Genomic DNA, 16,982 nt, shown 5'->3' on the forward strand with positions numbered 1-16,982 from the left:
GTCAATTATTATTTTTAACATTATTTTAAAAGATGAATAATATTCAGGGCAACCATATGTTTTAGCTTGCCTGGACCAGTCCCAGTTTACACCTGTGGCACTGGCTTTCTTCAAATTCTCCTTGTTAAAAGTGTCTCCAATTGGATGGAAATTTATATAGTCACTTGAATAATATACTTCTGAGTTCATGCCTACTATATGTTTTAAAATTTCTCTATTTATCCATTTACATTGTTTCCCCAGTTTAGTATTGTGAAAAAGTACTCTGATAACACTCTTAAGTATAAATACTTTATTTTTCATTCAGAAATAGTTTTTGGTAAAATTTCTAAAATAGAATCACTGACTGAAAATGGTCTGCCGGTTTCAAACTTGTTGTGTACTGCTGAATACCTCTGCAGTGCACTTTCTCATCATGGAGTTGAGATGCTTTCCAACTTGTTTTCTACCACATGCCCTCTGTGCTATCACTGCATAATCCTGTTATCAAATACAAACTCAGCATGAATAGTTAACTACAGTAAAATTTGAAATGTATGGAAACTGCTTTCTGCATTGTAGATGACAAGAGCAATGTGGTTCTTACTGAATCAAAGCTCTGCAGCTCAACATTAATCAGAGATGTTCTCTTTCAATAAAAGGGTTGATCAAATTGCATGTTTACTTTTGTGTATATAAAGTGTACACACACATATATATTTTATATACATATGAATTTTAAGCTCTTCAAAGTGGTACAAATAGCTTTTTTATTGTATTAAAAGCATTAGATTTAACTTCTTAATAGTTTTTTAACATCTGCAATACAATGTTGTTATCTATGGGAATGATGTACATCACATCTCTAGAACTTACTTATCTTGCATAATTGAAATTTTATACATATTGATTAACAACTCCCCATTTCATCCTCCCCAGCTTCTAGCAACCACTATTCTGTTCTTTGTTTCTTTGAGTTTGACTACTTTGAATTACTTACATAAGTGGAATCATGCAGTAGGTGTCCTTCTGTGATTGGCTTAGTTCACATGGTATAATATTCTTGAGGTTCAGGTTGTCCTGTTTTCAGTATGTTCTTTTTTAAGGCTGAATAATATTCTATTGTATGTACATATGGTGTATCCTTAACTTTCTCAAAATATCAAAGAGGAGGGAACACTTCCAAACTCATTTTACAAGGCCAGTACTGCCCTGATATCAAAACCAGAAAAAGACACTATGAGAAAAGAAAACTACAGGCCAATATCCTTGATGAACATAGGTGCAGAAATCCTCAATAAAATACTGGCAAACCAAATTCCACAGCACATTAAAAGGATCACACAATACGATTAAGTGGGATTTAACCCTGGATGCAAGGATGGTTCAACATGTGAAAATGAATCAATGTAATATACCACATTAACAGAGGATAAAAATCACACCACCTCAATAGATACACAAAAAGCATTTAACAAAATCAATACTCTTTTCTGAACTAAATTCTCAACAAAGAATAGAAAGCCATTACCTCAACATATTAAAGGCCACAAAGAATTAACTTTAGAGTAGAAGTTACATAGTATCCAATATCAGATGGCTGAGAAAAATACTAGAATTTAATTCTACTATTTTGCCATAGCTCTAAAAGATTCAGACAGCAAACACAAATAGTCCTATTTTTCTAAGTAAATAATGAATGTAGTTTTTTTTTCATATTTTGATCAATCAATTATTGTAAAGCTCTCAGCATGTTCTTGAAACTTTCTTCAGTGCTGAAAAATCTTGCTTTTCTTTATTAAAATAACTATCTTATTTAGGAAAAAAATGCAGAAATATCTTATTTTTCATGTTAAATTCCACCAATATCTAAGGCCTAAAATAAGTGGTCTCATTCTTAATTAAAACTTTTGTGATCTCCCAGGTAGACACATTACTTTATCCCTCCGAATTCTCTTATATTTTGTCTTTTATTGTGATTACACACATATTTTGATATATAAATATCTTTCAAATGCTTTACTTTTTTCACAAAATTACAATTCCTTCCACATCTCACTTATGTTCATTTATCTTATATCATCTAAGTCAGATCTTTATATAACAGAATCAAAAAGAGTGCATTTTTTTTGCATAAGTGAATGGGGGCTAATAAAGTCAGCATCTGTATGAATGGTAACACTGCACTTAGCAGATAACCATTGATTAAAAGGAGAAAAGCATGTTTACTTTTGTGACTAGACAGCACTATTAGGTGGGAAAAAAGCACAAGTTCAACTAACAAACTACCTGGGTTTTGTTTCTTATTCTACAATAAATGTCTACACAAAATTGTATGAGTCTTGAAGATCTTTTGGTCTCAGTTTCTCATGTTTAAATTATCAGAAGGATATAGTTCTCCCTAAGGTACTGTCTGCTAAAACATTCTGTAATTTTACATCTGCATGCATTTCATCACAAATATTTTAATGCATTTATAATTTGGAGAAAAAGCATCCCAATGCTTTACTTCGTAATGCTTAAGTGTCACAGATTTTTCTTTGTCTAAATAATTTTTTCAGTATAATGATTATGACATATAGTCTGTGAATAAACAGAATTCTGTGAATTACTTATTGTTGGAAATCAGTCTCAAAGTACTTTTGTTTTTAATTATATTATGAAATAAAACAACCTTGGTTGGAATTATCTTTAGTTCATTCACTATTTTGATAAAGCTAGGTCAGAGTGAGTTATTTTACTTTGAAAAAACTCTGATGGGGAGTAGATTTTGCCCTTTTCCTGAGTATTGGAAAAATCTGCAGAATAAAAATTTAATTACAGATTGCAATCTGTGATGATGGCTGAAGGTTTCCCCTTTTTATACAAATATGATTTCCACAAAGGTGGCTAGAGGAGGAAAGCCTTTCAACTGTGAATTGGTTTATCCTTCAATGTCTAGAGTATGAAATCCACAGCAAACTCACTGTTTTAGAGAATAATATGCTTTTTTTGGGTATATAACATTGGTCAGAAAACAAACTATAATATCAAGTCAAAATTGTTATATTTAAAAAAACATAAGAATATTATTTTAAAATACTTATATCAAACACCAAGTGTTTATGCCAAATAATGTACATTATGCAAAACATCTGGTTCAACACTGGGCTTGTGAAGCCCTCTGTTACATTGTGTGTGAAAATTAATTAGTAGGTTCTGTACCTCTTGGTGTTGAAAATGTTTACAAATATGTATTTTCTTATATTATAACCATCGGTTTACAAGGGTTATAATGACCTATTTTTCAAATTTAAAATACTAACAAGTGTATATACATATATCTGTATCAATGCATTTTGACACCACAATATTTTCACACAGTTTTCTCATACTGATTCCGCTTGTTCACATTGGAAAAATTGACATTTCTATGGTTAATAACCTACCTCTATAACCTCACATCTTTATAATAGATTTTATATTTAAAAATTCCAAAGGTTTGCATGTCATTGAAGCATATTTTATTGAGCCTTATTTCTGCCATGGTTTTCTCTTACACAGAGTATTGCAGATATCTTGTTAAAAATTAAGTTATGATTATGTTTTGGGACTTTATAAATTATGTGGATGTATAAATCTTTATTTGTGATAGGCTAAATGGGTAAAAAATATTTGCTTGCAGTGAAGCTTCATTTTATCTTTTGACGCAAGAACACAGTTAATTAGTGGCTTTTGGGGGAGCCAAAAAGGTGATCCCAACTTGTAGTTTTATAATTTACTGAATATTATGATTGCCACTTTTAATACACAATCTCCAAAGGCTAATGATACATTGGGTAGTATAAGAATACCAATTAAAGGGTAATGGTCATTTCAAAGGTTAATGCTTGTAGCTCTTTAAAGAGAATAAATTGATGTAATGCAATCCATTTTAAGGAAACACTTCCCTTTTATGATGATGTGACCAATTATCTTATTGGCAGTTCAGTGGATATATAATCATTTCATCCATTACCATAAAATGTCTTAATAAAAGCATTGAAAAGTGGAAAGTGTGAATCTTTTCATTTAACATCCTTAAAAAAAAGGAACTTACTTAGAATATGGTTATTTGAATGAGAGAAAAGGCAAGCTGTTTCAAGTTTCAGAGAAGAGAAAATGTGCCCAATAAAAACGCCACAGCCATGTTAAGCAAACGGCATTGTAGTATGTCCTATTAACATGGATACACATAATTATGCATAAACACCAATCAGAATTCATTTTCCTTTTGAAAAGCTCAAGAGTTTATAGAGTGACACAGATCAAAATTGATTGCTCTCTAAATAATGGATTAGAAAAAAAAAACTATCATATCTAAACATTATGAATCTTACCTCATTCTGAAAAGGGGCTGAAGTAAAGTGAGAGAAATGGTCTGCTGGCTCCTAATTCATGAAGTGACAATGATGAATGAATGGAAGTCAGCTCCAGCTGTAGCTGTATTTTAACTCCTGGATACTTTTTGCCACTACAGGTGCTGAAAAAACAAAATTTCCTATTAGCAACCAACAAATGCCTTCTTTAAAGTGGTATCTAAACTGTGTCCATCAGGGAGTCAGCTCATTGTTCTGGGAGGGAACACTTCTTTGTTAACAGCTACAAACACATCCAAAGACATGTAACTCTTTTGGGGGGTCACATTAGCTCTCTGAGAAACACTGCAATCAGTAGTCTCAGTTTTTCCAAAGTTAAGCAAGTTGAACAACTTGTGGACAGATAGGAAAAAAAATCATTATTCAGTTCAATGATGTTCATCTCTGTACAAGATCTTGAAAAGAGAAAATAAAAAAGCAAAACACGCTGCTAAATTTAAGGAGACAAAAATAAATCAGTAACATTGCCAATTGCCTTATTTTCCTCAGGACAATTTAGCCCCACTCTTCTATTAAAAAATGCTGCCTTAAAAGGTTACCAAAATCTTACAGGCAAGCCCAAAGTCATTTCTTGATCCCTCTTCCTCATTCTTTTGCTCATAGTTGAAATTAAACCCTGTATTTCCACAGCCATGAAATCAATATTCTCACTGTCACTTATACAGGAAAATGGAGAAATTTCAGACCAGAAGAGCATTGCTTTTGTTGAATTCAAATTCTGCATCTGTAAAAAGGGGCTTAAAATACCTACAACATAAATTTATTATGAATTTTAAGTAAAAATATGTGATATCTGAAAAACCTTAGCTAATTAATAACTAATTTAACTACATGTCATCTTTTATCCCAGTTATGATCTTAACTTTTTCCTTTCCTTGATATTAAATAATATTGAATAATTATAATAGTTCCAATAGTTGCAGATGGAATTATGGTTACCTTCTTTTTAATAACTTTTCTCTTTGTCTCTGTCTGCCTCTCTCTCCCTTTGCCCCTCTTTCTCATATACATATATATATACTAATTTATGAGGTGTCCATCCTTATGACCTAATCATTTCTTAAAAGCCCCACCTCCCTAACAACATGTGAAATGTGGGGGACACAAGCACTGAGACCATAGCAATGATATACCTAGCATTTTTGATTTACATATATTGCTATTGTACTTGATTTATTTTCATATTTATTTTAAAATATGTCAGTCATGAGCTCTCCACTCAAAACAATAGCTGGATAGTTACCAGTAACTTAAATATATCTGTGTTCTTACTCTATCTTTCAGTGTTTTGTGTTCATCGTGCCACTACCTTTTTGAATGTTGTCACAAGAATATTATGTGCATATACAATATATTATTTAGATTTGATGGTTTTTTAATTTTATAGAATGACTGTCAGAATTAATTTAGTCTGGGACTTATCTCCTTTACTCAAAACTATACAGATACTGAGATTTGAGAGAGATTTAAATATTCTGGATACAGTCCTTTTCTCAGATGTGATTTGCAAATATATTTTTCTGAGTCTATGACTTGCCTTTTTATTTTATTTTTAACAGGGTCTTTGTCAGGGCTAACATTTTAAGTTTTGATTAATTCTAATTTAAAAGTTTTTCTATAAAAGTGATTTTAGTGTCATGTTTAAAATCTCATTGCCAAAATCAGTATCTCATGCGTTTTCTCTTAACGTTTTCTTCTGGAAGTCTTAGAGTTTTCCATTTTCCATTTAGATGCGGTTTCCATTTTGAATGTTCTCTTTTCTACCTCTTCCTACACAAGGTAGAAGGTCGGAGTGGGGATGGCGTCATGGGTTTGCCGTGGGGGCTTCAGCAGTGGCCGCTGTCTTCTCCTGGAAGCCGTGAGTTTCTACACAGACTTTCAGGCTATCGTTCTTTTGCCCTTTGCTTTGTGGATTAAGGCACCTGTTCTGATGGAAGAAAGGGGAGACGGGCCTGGACAGAGTTTTAGCCGCGGCGGCTGTGACCCCTCTGCTAGCCAGCACCTCAGAAAAAGCTTTCCCAGGAGAGTCCACAATCTGTGTTCTGGGCCTGTGTTACTGGAGAAAAAGGTCTGTGAAGCTCGGGGAAGCCCTCCTCTGCGGCCCACGGAGGCTGTGCGCTTTCATTTGAGCCAACCCGCAACCCTCACTAACTGTTAACTGTCTCTAGCTGAGGCTTCCTATAGGCTTATGACTTCACTTTCCTTTATTTCGCTTTTTGATTTTTGCTTCATTTATTTTGAAGCACTTTTAGTAGGTCTATACATATTGTGATTATTTGGAGTTCCCATGAAATGACCATTTCTGTCACTCCCAGTATGTTCACGTCTACCTTGTCTGTCGTTAATACAACTGCACCAGCTTTCTTATGCTTACTGTTTTCATGGTACATCTTTGGCTCTCCTTATACTTTCAAACTAACCTCGCCTTTATGGTAAAATGGGTACATTCCCTCCCTTTCGCTTCCTTTTTCTCTTTCGTTCTTGCCCCGTCCCGTCTCTTAAGTTGGAAACATAACGTTTATTTTCAACTTAATTACTAATATAATGATGAAAGCTATACAAATCATTTTGCTGCTTGAATTACACCATCCAAGCTTAGACATATCTTTTATTATAATCAGCTTTTAGTGTTTACATTTCTATTCTAATTGCTCTTTGATCCGTGAGTAATTAAGAAGCTTTTCTTAAAATTGAAATGGCTTGGAATTTATTTCTTTATTAAAATTGAGAAATAACTTTATTATATTATGGTCAGAAAAATAAAATACACGTCTAGTATTTATATACCTAATAAATACTCAGCTTTCCTATCTATTATACATTCTTTTATAGGCATATTTATTTTCCAATATTTTATGCATATCTATTTACTGTATTTTTTACCTGTTTAAGTCTCTTTTTATTCTTTTGGTAATCTCTTCCAGAATTAAGTACTTCTGTTTGTAGGTGATGAAATGTGTAAGCAATCTACTTCAAATCTTGGCACTGCTACGAGCATGTTCTTTCCCTGTACTTCAACTCAATTACTTTGACTCTTGTTTATTTTCCAAGTCCCGGAAGTCGTTTTTCACTGTGGAAGTTATCTGAAGACAGTCTTATGCTTTCTCGTAGTGGTCCACAACCAGGCTCTTGTTTCTCCAGAAATACTACACAGGTTGGATTTAGGCATGTATTAAACTATCATGTAATCTTTGATGTACTTATTTTAGACTTCTTTTTGCGAAGCTGGTTTCTCTACAAATGATGGTCCAGGACAACATACCTTTGTACCTCGAAGCTTTCAGCAGAGGCATTTCCATCAGTGAGCGAGTCATCAGCGTTACCCTGTGTCTTACTGACCATCTTCCTCTCCACCCCCAGACACAGCCGTCTGCGATCTCAGGGATCTTGTAGACTTCAGAGAACATCTCACTATGGCTGATGAGGTTGCGGTGGATGGTCCTGATCGCGGCTGGTAGGAGACCAAGGCAGCGCTATCTTGGCAGGAGCTGGGAGCCAGCACCGTGCATCCGGAGCAGCACTTGTCAGGGAAGGGGGCGTGGGAGGAAAGGTATTTATTATATTAATCTTGTTATTTGTTGTCACTCTGTTTAATTAAACAATAATGATGACAATAAAATAAAACATTTTTATAGATCCTTCTACATGTCAAAAATACTAGAATACACTTTACACATATTCTGTTAATTTCTGAAATAAACCTATAAGGTAAGCACTATTAATCATCCTAGCTTTATAGGAAAAAAAACACAAAATAGTAATTTGTCAAACATGCAACAGTGAGTGAGAGAGGAAAATGACATTACAATATAGAATAATCTGAAGTGAGAGGAATGCTTTAATGGGTGATTTTCATTTCTCATATTTTTAATTATTTATGTTTTTGGCTTGTTATTTTATATTCCCTGTCTCTTTTAATATGTTTATTTCTCTACTTTTGAATTCTTGATTTTTCAGTTCTATTCATTCTGATTTTGATTGACTCTTCAGTAGTGTGTGGATTCATTTCCTTTGACATCATTTTGCTAGCATTGTATCTTGTTACTTGCGTCTGGAGCTCATTGCCCCCTGGAGATATCAGCTATTCTCGCTGCCAATATTTATTTGGTGAAGGCCAGGACCCAGGGCTTGGGACAGCCAATTAATTCAGTGGTAAGGAGAACACAAGCTCTAAGTTGAAGACCCCCAGGCACCATAAAATCACAGTCAATCATTTCCTCACTCCACAAAACATTTTATCAGATCAAGGCTTCATCCTCTGCTAATGAGGAAAAAGCAGCATTGGAGCTGACTGTCTTTAGATTACTTTTTTACCAGGTCAAGAGGTTTGTATAGGGTGGAAAGTAACATTCAGGACCTAGTTAGTCATCGTCATTTTCTCCGCTGCTCAAAAGTTCAGGGATCCGGCACTGATTTTGTTACTGGAACATCGTGAATAGATCTAAGACAGATCAGGTGCCGGGCCAGATACTGTCTCTTCCAAGTTAATGATGGGTAAGATGTAAGACAATAACTTGTTTGTTTGTTTTCACTCTCTCATTGTTTCATGTCTGACTGCCTCCTGCTGTAGGCCAAAACCATTGTCCAAATATGTGCAAGATCAAAGCAATTTCCCTTGTCACCCTAATGACTTCCTAGAGTATAGTATTTTTCCTGGTGCCTTTCACGTGATCTCTGGGACTTATCTTGGGGAATGCAATGACTGGTTTGGTTCAGAATCTTAATAGGAGCACATTAAATGCCATTAAATGTGTATAGTTGAGAAACGCAAATTGAGGAAAAGCAAAGATTGTCCAAATGAACAATAAAAATCCATGCTGCTTATAAGAAACACACCATAATTAATAAAATATATGAAAGTAAAAGGATGGAAAAGATACTAACGCAAAAACTAAAAAGCTAGCATATAAATATTAGATAAGATCAATACAACACAGAGCATGACACGAAATATAAAACTCAGGAAAACATGAATAAATTGGTTTTCAAATTTACTTTTGATTTTTATTTGTCTTTATCTCCAGTTTTTACCTGAGGGTTCTCAGGGCTTGATGTTTGTGAATGGTTATCAAAAACAAACAAACAAAAAAATTACATTTGTTCCATGAATAGCATTTTGCTTTCAGAGATTGTGAACCATGTAGGGTCACATTATTATACGAGAGTATACACTAGCAAACCTGCTAATCTGAGAAAATAATAATCAGTACAAAGTATATATCACCAAATGCAAATCTAGACTATCATTCTATTTATGACCTTGGACAGTTCTTTAAAATCTCTGGGCTTAAATGTCATCAAACATAAAATGGTAATGACAACATCATTTACTTCATAGAGATGTGAAAAGAATTGAATGGGTTTTTAAATTAATTGATGCATAAAGTCTTTTAGAACTGTATGAGACTTTGATAAATATAGTTCCCATGGTGGCTGTTGCTGATGGTTGTCCAGAAAAAAAGAGCTTCACTGGAGAGACCAGCTTGAGGGAGGATGCTTGTTGTCTGAGGTGGCATTTAGAAACCATCCTAAATCTTATATATAACTCATTCCATCAATTCTTTGATTTGCTTTCCATTTCTTGTCTCTACACACTCATGATACTTTATGTTTTGCATAATGGTTTCTACTTGTTTGTATTTACATACATACATTGTGACTATTTTATCCCATTTGCCATTCGGCAAATTCTATCCCCTTTTCCTATAATGTTTTTTCCTCCGAGTGTTTGGCAATGCAACCATTTTCCCAACAGTTATTCAAATTCTCTTCTCTACAATTTTTCATTTTATTTTATTTTCTTAATGGTTTATTTACCTCTTCAGAAAAACTCCACAATACATAGCTCACACACATAAAAGAAAACAATGATTACAATGTAGATCTACTATTGTGAAAAATTACAGACATAAATCATCTTTCAGTGGAATTTTATTTTGTTGATTTAAATTAGAAATTGTATACACATGCATGTGTGTACATGTTTTTCTTTCTTCTTTTTGTTTTTCTTGGAGTAGAGGCTAAAATAAATTGAAGGATCTGTGTGAAATTACCTCTTAGAAAGAATCTGAAGCCTGTCAGGAATATTTATGTTGTCCCCTCACAAAAATAAGATGCATAAAAAGGATTCCTAAATCTGAAGGTCTTTGAGTATAAACAGGTTTTAAATCAAATTAGCTAATGTAATTAAAAAAAGAGTGAAAAATATATAATTTTTTTTCGAAGAATTACATAATGGGAAATTCTGTGATTTTCTTTGATGCTTTGGATAATAAATAATATGCACTTTAAACATTTATCACTGAAATGTCCCTGCCCCTTCTTTAATCCACTTTAAAATGTTTAAGATTATTACCAAACACTCCTTAGGTAAATTATTTGTTCCTGGTACATAATACATAATTAGTTATATGTACCTTAATTTGCATTTTCAGGAACACGGAAAAGCTATTCTCATGTTACTAATTCTGTAAATAAATAATAGTAGTGGCAGCTTCGTTGTCTGGTGTGTCTTCTATTCCTTTGTTCATTGATCATGACATACTAGTGAAGATCAAGTAATAAGATATATCACTGTTGGTATTTTTTAATATGGGAACATATTTCTCATTGTTATAGAGAAGTTTGAGACATAAAGGCTTGTTTACATATTCAGCAAGAAGCCTAATTCTGAGCCTCTGGCTTTTAAATGTTTTCTGTGACTTTTGTTGCTTTTTGACAGTTGTAGCAGCTATTTCACTCATCATGCAGTGTAATTGGCATTCTGCCACAATCACTAAACCCGCCACAGATTGTTAGCTCTAGGGAACTGCCATGATGAAGTAAAGCTCTTTCAGACTCCAAGTAATTAACAGCAATGTTTACAAGGGGGAAAAAGTGGCATATCAAACTTTCCTTTTAAACATCAGTAGTTAGATTTTGAACTTGTTCTAAATTTGAATATTACAACAGTTGCACCAGGATTCTACTGTAAAAGTACCCTCTTGTCTTATAAACCTTGCCAGCATTTATTCATTAGCAAGATCACATAAGTTATATCTATAAAGATACACAGAATGGCATTCAAAGAAATGTTACTATATCTGCATTAGAGTGTGAGGGGATGTGGTTGAGGAGAAAATGACTGACTCAAGTGTTATTGGGTATGTTTATAAGCTACTTTAAGTTAGGTGTGAAATGAGTTGTTGGTGACAAGACGGACTTTTCAAAGTCAGGGTTTGGCTTACTACCTAAGATAAAATGGGATAATGCTCATTATAACTGTTCATTGCGTGGAGGTTTCAGGGTAGATAGATTACACTTGATCTCTTCAACCTCATATATCATTTCCATCTCAATTCACAGAAAAATAAAAGTTATCTGACAGTTCTGATTTCTCTCTGAAGTAGATTGACTACAGTTAGACATAGTGCAGGCACACTACTCAAAATTTAATTGCTACAACCTACCAAGTTAAAAAAAATTGTGCTTCATTATTTGAGAAGTCTTTTATTTTATATAAGTTAAAATTGATAGAAGTTTAAAAGTATTCACAGAGCTTCCCAAATATTTGAAAATGAATGTGATCTTTCTAGTTTAACCACTTATGTCTTCTTTGTTTAAAGAAACACTTTTTATTAAAAAAAGAAAAACTTAAATCTCTTAGAGTCTATGTAGGTAAAGTATAGAGGAATATTTAATACTAGTTTGTTAAATAAAAAATATAAATATGCATGTAATCAATAAAGAAAATTTATTCTTTTTGCTCAAATTAGATATATGTGTGCATATATACATATATATATGGCAATCTAAATTCACTATCTAGTTAAATGTTTTCTTCTAGATGAGAGTGTGTGTGTGTGTGAAAATGAAAGAAATTAAGTCAAAATATTTATATATAGAGACAAAGTGAATTGTTACTAATCTATTAAGAGTTCTTTCTCTAGTCAGTGTTTCTATATCTGATCTAAAGTTGCTTGTCTGGTCTTAGTTACCCATAATGTTTATACACTTTAAGGTATTCAGTATATTTTAAGCAGGAACTCCATTAGTTTATTTCTTTAAAGTAAATTAAAAGTAACATATCTACTGAAAGAGCTTACTAAAACCACTTAGTCCAGTATGTTTCCACTATGAAAATACTATTATAAGGAGGATGTAATTGCTTCATAATTCGAATTACTTAGGAAGACACAAGCATGAATCCTCAAAACAGTCTTTCATCAGACGTTATGCACACCTTCCATTCTTTCATCAAACTTTTATCAACTTTTCTTATTTACTTGCCTAATAATTTAAGCCAGATAATTAGAAACATTTCCTTTATGTCTTTCAAGTTAAGATGCATATCTCTTACCTGAGAAGCTGTGAAGGAGTATTAGAGCCCAGTTTTCTCTTTTACTTATTTATTCCATTATGCATTAATCATCTATGATTTGTCAGGAACTTTTCTAGACCCTCTTCCATGAACTTTAGCACAGATTGACTTGTCTAAGCTATTGTTGGATTTGGCAATTTGGAAGGCACTAAGGATAATATAAATGATGGATACAATAGAATACAACACATGACAACCTGACATATTACGATGTAATAATTTAAAGAAAAGCTTTAATTTTAGCAGAACAAAGGATTTGGATGGGCAGGGAACATCAAGTGATGCGGAGCCAGGAAGGATTAATTTAGTTAATAGTTGACATGGTGAGCACTCAAGATTGAGAGTGATGATCAACCACAGTGGTTGCTGCTTTGATTATCTGCATCTGGCTCAAGGTTCCAGCATCTGTTGCCCTCTTCAGAGGAAGGTTATTTGCAAGAGGAAGATCAAAATTTCTCTAAAATCTCACTTACACTTTGTTGGGAACTAAGGAAAATTCCAAAAGTTTCCTGGAATGGAATGCTAAACCATTAGGAGTGACTTGTTCAACACAGAGAGCAAACTACAAGAGTATATTATCTATGTAGCAAAACTCTGGTATAGAACGAGAGACTATTATGAGAATATTTAACCAAGGAAAATCAGACACACCTTTAGATCATGCTTAATTTGTCCACATTGATCATTTAAAGATATTCTTAATTCAATGTGTTATTTCTTGCAGCAATTTGTTGGGGTGGTTAATTTAAAAAGACTGGCTCTGGATAAGGAACTTGTGATAGAAGAAATCTTTGATATGATTTTAGAAAAAACAAAAATCATTCGGATGCAAGAATGCTAGAGACATAATAACAGTAATTTAAGAGCACAGATTCTGAAGTTACAGTACTTGAGCTTTTTTTTTTTATTATAATCTGTCACAAAGTGGGTAATATACTTAGCCCTCATTTGAAATAATACAAAAACCACTTGAAGCAGTGTTTGTTAAACTTCAATCTGATTTAAAATGTCCCAGAAGAGATTGTTAAAAATAGTGATCATTGGTTTCTATCACCCTGTTTTGATTTGATAGATCAAGGTAAATCTGATACAGCTGGTAATCACATCAAAATTGGAAGGGTACTTATTTAAAATACTATGCATTTGTTTTAGAAAAGCAGATTAATTTTTAATTATTTAAAACTCTTCTAAGACAACTGCTGAAAGAATCACTCCTGGGAAAGGTAGATTATTGCACAAGCTTTTGAATTCCTAAAAATAATATATACATAAAAAAGATTATCTTGGACAATTTATATTGCATGAGATTTGAATGCAAGCAACTCAAAATCTACAATCTGGGAGTGTACCTTAGTAATTTGTTAGTTTGAATTATCAATAGCTGTTAAATATGACCTACTTTGTAAATGCATAATATAGTATAATACTAGGTAAAATGGGATGTAATATAAAAATGAGGCAAACTCATTATTCTTGAGGATTTTACAATTGTTTATTTTTAATAATAGCTTAGAAATATGCCCTATGTTTGGAATTTTGAAATAATGCATTTATTCAGCATTCTAGACTAGTGGGCCACTAATTGGATGCACACCACCCCCAATGCAGTGCTTCACATTATCAACTGTGATATGTGATATGTTTGTATACATACACACACACACACACATATATATATACACATACATATATATTGCCCACACACAATAACTCAAGGATACTAAGCTTTACTAATATTTCAGTTATGAATTGATATGGGTACCCTCTCATATCCTCTCATAAGAAGGTGATGTATCATTTATGGTAAGCAGAGAAGGGTAGGATTTCTCACATTTGGGGGCCATTAACAATGGCATCTCCATTGACCCATACTTCATATATTACAGGTGGTATGTCTCTGCTTGGAGGATTTCCATACCTAACATGTAACTAATCTAATACGTTCAAAATCAGCACAAGATATAGAGAACTTTTGACAATGAAACCAAGTTTGAAGATAAGCACAAGAAAATGGCAAAGTTGAACATTTTCTTAATATTTGCATGATGGCTCATCAGGAATGTTACAGTACAAAATTCGTGACAATTTGAAGTATGCCACTTAAGATATATGCATTTACATGTTTTATCTTTTTCTTTATGATTCAGATGGTGTTCCTAAATGTGAACAAATGAGGAAATAATAGTTGTGCTTTTTCTAGTAAAAATATTTTATGAAGAGAAAACTTTAAATTTGTTAATTAAAAACACTTCCTTCATATTTTATTTTGTTACCTACAATGATACTTCTGTCATTTATAAAAGCCCTCTTATATTCACATACTTAAAATTGTAAACAAAAGATTTTCTAATATATTTGTCTTTCAGAGAAATATATTCTCTAAGTATAAAAAGGAAAAAATAAAAGCATTACATTTCCCATTAGTTTGTAAGAACAATCAAATGACATTAGAGAGAATAAAAACTTACCAGCAAAACTTTAACAAAAATATTTGCATAATGGTTAGATTGATTTCAAACCTTATCATCCTAATTTAGGAAACACAACTAATAATGTACTTTCATTTGGATCTCCTTATCTATGAAGTCTGTTTTTCAGATATGGTAGCCATTAAATACAATTACCAAAATAAACTTCTGAAGTACAAAGTTTTATGCCAAAACTATAAAAACTAATGAAGCATATATAATTCAGGTTGCCATTATTTAATAATAAAATCAGCATGGATTTGAAATCATGTGTGGTGGCACATAAAGTGCAATAATTAACATGATAAACCAATGATTGAATTTTTTTATTTTTTATTTTATTTTATTTTTTATTGAGTTATAGTCAGTTTACAATGTTGTGTCAATTTCCAGTGTAGAGCACAATTTTTCAGTTATACATGAACATACATATATTCATTGTCACATTCTTTTTAATCAATGATTTAAATTCAATACTCTTAAATAGGAAAACAGACTTCTTATATCTATATGATAGAAAATGTTTTAAAATATGTTACTTTTATCTCACCATTTAAATTTATACTTTTGATTATCTTTTATAATGTAAGATATTTTAGCTCAGTATTCTAGTACAGAATAAAATGTTTAAAGAATAAACACACAAATAGAAATATTTTGAGGTTATTCCTTAAGAAATTTTACTGATTAAAATTAAAAATTTTGAAGGCACTTGACCTCTGGTATAAACTCCTTCTTGGATTGTGACAATAATTCAACATTCAAATACTGTATAATATCACATGTGGAATCTAAAAAATAACACAGATAAATATATATACAAAACAGAAACAGAATCAGATATAGAAAGCAAATTTGTGATTCTCAAAGGAGATAGGCAACCGGGAGGGACAAATTAGGGGTGTGGTATTAACAAATACAAATTACTATATACACAATAGATAAGCAAAGACATACTGTATAGCACAGGGAATTACACTCATTATCTTGTAATAACCTATAATGGAATAAAATCTGCAAAAATACTGAATCACTATGCTGTACACCTGAAACTAACACAATACTTTAAATCGACTATACTTCAGTGAAAAAATGGAGTCAAAAAGTTATTCTAAACTTCAAAGTAACAGACATGGCCTAGAGAAAACATACATTTTCTGTATATAGTATTTTGTTTACTTTTGCAATCATAAATCCTGGAGGTACATGTGGTATAAAATAAATTAAAAAAATACATATCCTTCTGAGCTAATTCAGCCTGTCTAGATACAAGCATTAAGATTATAATTGAGAAACTGTTTACATGCATCTGAATATTAGTAGACAATGATTAAAAAGCACTGCAGCATTAAATGTGAAATATCACTTTTAAAATGAAGTGATTCCAATTCTCGGTTATTTCCTATGAGAATATTGAAGCACAAAGAGACTTTGGCTAAACTTCTTAAGTTTAATGCCATCATAAACTAATTAGTACCAATACAAACAGACACAGCTATGTGCAGACCGTCTGTGACTCCATCATCTGTGTTTTACATGTGAGATATTCGAATGTTTTACATGTTGCGATGAAAAAACAAAATTTGAATTACAATCCACGTGCCTGTAAATTAAAGAAAAATGAAGAAACTTCCCATTAGACTACCATCCATAGGTAAATAATGCATTAAAAGGTAGCTTAGAGCATGTAGCTCATTATTTGCTTTCTAAATGCCTTACTACAAACCCATGTGTATAAACACCAAATCAATAATACTAATACATTTGAAAATATGCAAA

The sequence above is a fragment of the Camelus bactrianus genome, chromosome 14 (assembly GCF_048773025.1).
Source record: "Camelus bactrianus isolate YW-2024 breed Bactrian camel chromosome 14, ASM4877302v1, whole genome shotgun sequence".
In the NCBI taxonomy this organism is placed as follows: Eukaryota; Metazoa; Chordata; class Mammalia; order Artiodactyla; family Camelidae; genus Camelus; species Camelus bactrianus.